The following is a 6,000-nucleotide window of genomic DNA, read 5'->3' as shown; positions in this document are numbered from 1 at the left end:
AGTTAACCCGTATTTAAGCTAGGCTCGTTCAAGCGGCGGACGTCCCCCAAAAGAGGCATTCATCGATTTTAACATTGTGTATGTTAACGGTTGTAACGGCTGTAACGGTTATAACGGTTTAACGGTTTTAAAGGATGTAACGGTTTAAACGGCTTTAACGGTCGTAACGGTTTTAACGGTTGTAACGGTTTTAACGGTTGTAACAGTTTTAACGGTTGTAACAGTTTTAACGGTTGTAACGGTTTAACGGTTTTAAAGGATGTAACGGTTTAAACGGCTTTAACGGTCGTAACGGTTTTAACGGTTGTAACGGTTGTAACGGTTTAAACGGTTTTACGGTTTAACGGTTTTAACGGCTGTAACGGTTTTAACGGTTGTAACGGTTTTAACGGTTGTAACGGTTTAAACGGTTTAACGGTTTTAACGGTTGTAACGGTTTAAACGGTTTAAACGGCTGTAACGGTCGTAACGGTTGTAACGGTTTTAACGGTTTAAACTGTTTTAACGGTTTTAACGGTTTGTTGTAGTATATAAACATTATTTTAAATTCAAATTCTATGTATCGTTAGACGTTGGTTTGGTATTTAGATTCTGTTAGTGATTCTTTGTATCTGAAATACGCGGAAAAAGAGTATATTGCAACGTGGATCCGAACGCAGGTCGTCAGCTTGAAGCACTGTTCGAAAAAAAATGTTCGAAAACTGCGAGTCGTGTGTTTGATAATCGTTTATCATTTCTAAACAAAGAACAGTCTGGCAGCTGCATGGGGGACCTATCACTTGCCCCTATTGCTGAAACCGGTATGTACAGCTTTGAGAAATGTTTGATTATCTTGAGGTTATCTTGAGATGATTTCGGGGCTTTTTAGTGTCCCCGCGGCCCGGTCCTCGACCAGGCCTCCACCCCTTGGAAGCAGCCCGTGACAGCTGACTAACACCCAGGTACCTATTTTACTGCTAGGTAACAGGGGGCATAGGGTGAAAGAAACTCTGCCCATTGTTTCTCATTGATGGTAATTGTTCCTTATAGGCTGCGGTTGTTTACGAGCGAATTAGCTTGTTACAGAGGTCAGGGTAATTTAAGGGAGAGTCATTGTTTCCCCCTGACCGATTAAACCTTTCCTTTCAGTGTTTCGTAAGTAGCAGAGAGTACTACTGTATACACTGAATAACAAACTAACCTTTAACGGTGTTTTTAACGGTTTTTAACGGTTTTAACGGTTTTTAACGGTTTTAAAGGTTTTAACGGTTTTTAAAGGTTTTAACGGTTTTTAACGGTTTTAACGGTTTTAACGGTTTTTAACGGTTTTAACGGTTTTTAACGGTTTTAACGGTTTTAACGGTTTTTAACGGTTTTAACGGTTTTTAAAGGTTTTAACGGTTTTTAACGGTTTTAACGGTTTTAACGGTTTTTAAAGGTTTTAACGGTTTTTAACGGTTTTAACGGTTTTAACGGTTTTTAACGGTTTTAACGGTTTTTAAAGGTTTTAACGGTTTTTAACGGTTTTAACGGTTTTTAGAGGTTTTAACGGTTTTTAACGGTTTTAACGGTTTTTAACGGTTTTAACGGTTCAAATAAGTTTAACGGTTAAGGGCCAGGCCGTGGGGACGCTAAGCCCCGAAATCATCTCAAGATAACCTACCACATCCCTTTGTGTGTGTATTTTACCTCAATAAACCTATTTCAATTTCGCAGCTGGTCTGTGTGTATGTGCTTGCACGTGCTCCGTTACATTCTACAAACCACCCTCCTTAACAACCAGTGCTACCAGCCACTTCACAGTCCTCCAAATTGGTGGTTGACACCACCTAATAAAGTCTTACTCTTGCGTCGTCTTAAGGTGTCTGATAAGAATGTTAAACTCACAAAGATGGCGTCAAACTCCTTCCAAGATGAAAGACTTCGCCAGGAAAAATAAACTTCGAGCGAAAAAATACTTGTGGCAAATATTGTCTGAGAAAGTTGGTATGTAATGGAGATTGCATATGAATGGGCTAAGTCACATATATATATATTTAAAGTCTGCAGACTGGTGTTTAAGAATGCATTGTTTAACATCTTTGAAGTTAAGATGAATGTGTATGTGGTCAGTTGAAATCAATTATAACCCGAGGTAATTAACCTAACGTAACCTAACCTAACCTAACCTAACCTAACGTAACCTAACCTAACGTAACCTAACTTAACCTAACCTAACCTAACCTAACGTAACCTAACGTAACCTAACCTAACCTAACGTAACCTAACGTAACCTAACCTAACTTAACCTAACCTAACCTAACCTAACTTAACCAAACCTAACCTAACTTAACCTATCCTAACCTAACCTAACCTAACCTATCCTATCCTATCCTAACCTAACTTAACCTAACCTAACCTGACCTAACCTAACCTGGTTGAAACAGCCTGGTTGTATTTGGGAGCTCATCATGTTTTAAATGAATGTAAACAAAGGCATTTATGATTCAGGAAAGATGTACGGGTTTCGCAAGTGTTTATATAAATCCTTGATGAATCCTAGCTCTGGTTTTTACTAGATCTTAGAGCCAAAAATGAGCACGTTCACTCACCTTTAATAACTAGTATTAGTGCATGCACTCAACTTGTTTAAGTCAAACAAATGTTAATGTTTTTGCTTTAAGGACGCCATGAAATTTTGACAAAATGTCACCTGAATAGAGTACAAAAACCTGTCAAGGTTTTGACAGGTTTTGACACAAAGGTCATGTTGATTTTGGTGTGATGGAGGTCACCGGTAGAGGTCACTGGAGGTTTTGTTGACGTGTGAGAGGTCACGACGTAGCAGGAGAGGTCTCCTCGTAGCAGAGAGAAGTCTCCACGTAGCAGGAGAGGTCTCCACGTAGCAGGAGAGGTCTCCACGTAGCAGAGAGACATCTCCTCGTAGCAGAGAGAGATCTCCTCGTAGCAGAGAGAGATCTCCTCGTAGCAGAGAGAGATCTCCTCGTAGCAGAGAGAGATCTCCTCGTAGCAGAGAGAGATCTCCTCGTAGCAGAGAGAGATCTCCTCGTAGCAGAGAGACATCTCCTCGTAGCAGAGAGAGATCTCCTCGTAGCAGAGAGAGATCTCCTCGTAGCAGAGAGAGATCTCCTCGTAGCAGAGAGAGATCTCCTCGTAGCAGAGAGAGATCTCCTCGTAGCAGAGAGAGATCTCCTCGTAGCAGAGAGAGATCTCCTCGTAGCAGTGTGAAGTCTCCACGTAGCCGTGAAAGATCTCCTCGTAGCAGAGAAAGATCTCCTCGTAGCAGTGAAAGATCTCCTCGTAGCAGAGAAAGATCTCCTCGTAGCAGAGAAAGATCTCCTCGTAGCAGTGTGAAGTCACCTCGTAGCAGAGAAAGATCTCCTCGTAGCAGAGAAAGATCTCCTCGTAGCAGATAAAGATCTCCTCGTAGCAGTGTGAAGTCTCCACGTAGCAGAGAGAGATCTCCTCGTAGCAGTGTGAAGTCTCCACGTAGCAGAGAGAGATCTCCTCGTAGCAGAGAGAGATCTCCTCGTAGCAGAGAAAGATCTCCTCGTAGCAGTGAAAGATCTCCTCGTAGCAGTGAAAGATCTCCTCGTAGCAGTGAAAGATCTCCTCGTAGCAGAGAAAGATCTCCTCGTAGCAGTGAAAGATCTCCTCGTAGCAGAGAAAGATCTCCTCGTAGCAGAGAAAGATCTCCTCGTAGCAGTGTGAAGTCACCTCGTAGCAGAGAAAGATCTCCTCGTAGCAGAGAAAGATCTCCTCGTAGCAGTGTGAAGTCACCTCGTAGCAGAGAAAGATCTCCTCGTAGCAGAGAAAGATCTCCTCGTAGCAGATAAAGATCTCCTCGTAGCAGTGAAAGATCTCGTAGCAGAGAAAGATCTCCTCGTAGCAGTGAAAGATCTCCTCGTAGCAGTGAAAGATCTCCTCGTAGCAGTGTGAAGTCACTTCACGAACCGTGCGAAGTCACTTCGAAGTGTGCGACGTCATTTGCCAACTACAGGATGTCGTCTAAGGCCATGGAGATGTCACATATGAGCAGCACATCATCGTTGTGCAGGCGTGCCTCAGTCTTCCTCTGGAGCGACGTCCTCCTAGACAAACAAGTCTGTTGATCCACTGCTTGCTTAAGCAATCTCCTTTTAACTTTAATAAGTCATGTTTAAAGAGGAGAAGGTCAGGTTAGAGAGGAGAATATCAGGATGGACGCTGGGATTAAACTCGGTGGTGCTAACACACACACACACACACACACACACACACACACACACACACACACACACACACACACACACACACACAAGGGGACACAGGTGGAAATTGAGTGCCCAAATGACCCATAGAGACGCTAGAAAGAATTTTTTCAGTGTCAGAGTAGTAGACAAATAGAATGCATTAGACAGTGATGTGGTGGAGGCTGACTCCATACACAGTTTCAAATATACATATAACAGAGCCCAGTAGGCTCAGGAACCTATACACCAGTCGATTGACAGTTGAGAGGCGGGACCAAAGAGCCAGAGCTCAACCACCTGCAAAAGCATGTTTGACAAGCAAATATGTTTGGTCGTACGTGGGGGGGGGATGACGACGGCCTTGTGGGGGTAGAAGACGAAACTGAGACACGAGAAACGAGGAGGAGAAGGAGAAGGAAGATGCAACAGGTAATGAGAAAGAATGAGAAATGGTTTGAATGAGGTGGATATGCCAGTAAATGCAGTGGATAAGCAGTAAAATAGGTACCTGGGTGTTAGTCAGCTGTCACGGGCTGCTTCCTGAGGGTGGAGGCCTGGTCGAGGACCGGGCCGCGGGGACATTAAAAAGCCCCGAAATCATCTCAAGATAACCTCAAGATAACCTCAAGATGCCCTCAAGGTTCATTGGGGGTACAGTTATCTGGCAGGTGTGGGCACATGTGAATACAGTTATCTGGTAGGTGTGGACAGATGGGGTGGGGCTGGAGGCTGGGTGGACTAGTAGGGCAGGGAAATATAGGTTAGAAAGAAATGGAGAAAGAGATCAGCCAGCAAACTTGAGCTGTGTGTTTGGGTAACTTACTTCAGAGCTTAAGTCACTACCATCTATCTACTTATGCAGATGTGGGCGTGGCTCTCTCTCTCTCCCTCTCCCTCTCTCTCTCTCTCTCTCTCTCTCTCTCTCTCTCTCTCTCTCTCTCTCTCTCTCTCTCTCTCTCTCTCTCTCTCTCTCTCTCTCTCTCTCTCTCTCTCTCTCTCACCCTCACACACAGAATGCTTCCCAATCCTCTCAATGTTTGCTGATGATGCGTAAAATGAGGAGGATTAAGACCGAGGAAGATAGCAAGAGGCTACAAGATGACCTAGACCAACTGATGAAAGATCCCAACAAATGGCCACTAAAGTTCAACCCAAATAAATGTAATGAGATTTGGTGGAGGGAATTGGAGGCCAGACACAGGGTAACGAATGTGAGACAAAGTCCTCTACAAAACGGGCAGAAAGAAAGATTTAGGAGTTTGGTGACAGCGGCTCCAGCATGGAGTCCATACCTTGTCAAGCACGAGACGAAGTTGGTTTAAGGTATGACACTAAACTAGTTCCAGAACTAACAACCTGGTAACCTTATCAAGAAGCGGACAGGTTGGAAGTAACCAGCCCAGAGGTCGTGTGTAACCATCCCCTTCACTGCTCTCAAGTACCTCGATATAACGACCAGCCCCACCCATTGGACAAACCTTGCTGAAGGTCGCTTCTTGGTCGCCATCGCGACCTAAAACCCACATTGTTCTATAAACGTTTGTAACGTTAATTTTTCCTATACGTCGATTCTTGATCGACGTCCCAACTAGAAATCCACATTATTCGTCAGTTTCCTGCGGGCAACGTTTCATTAACGTTTAATTAACGTTGGAAACATTGTTTCAACGATTTTGGATAATGTGCTTACTGGCCAACGTTTCTGAAATTTGTGCGTCTGTTCATACAGGACGGATGTCCTGTACTAGAGTTGCAGGGGTTAGAAGTCTAATGCGAATTCATTTCCCTG

The sequence above is a fragment of the Procambarus clarkii genome, chromosome 61 (assembly GCF_040958095.1).
Source record: "Procambarus clarkii isolate CNS0578487 chromosome 61, FALCON_Pclarkii_2.0, whole genome shotgun sequence".
Classification (NCBI taxonomy): domain Eukaryota; kingdom Metazoa; phylum Arthropoda; class Malacostraca; order Decapoda; family Cambaridae; genus Procambarus; species Procambarus clarkii.
The sequence above is the reverse complement of the archived record's forward strand: the minus strand, read 5'-3'. Positions refer to the sequence as shown.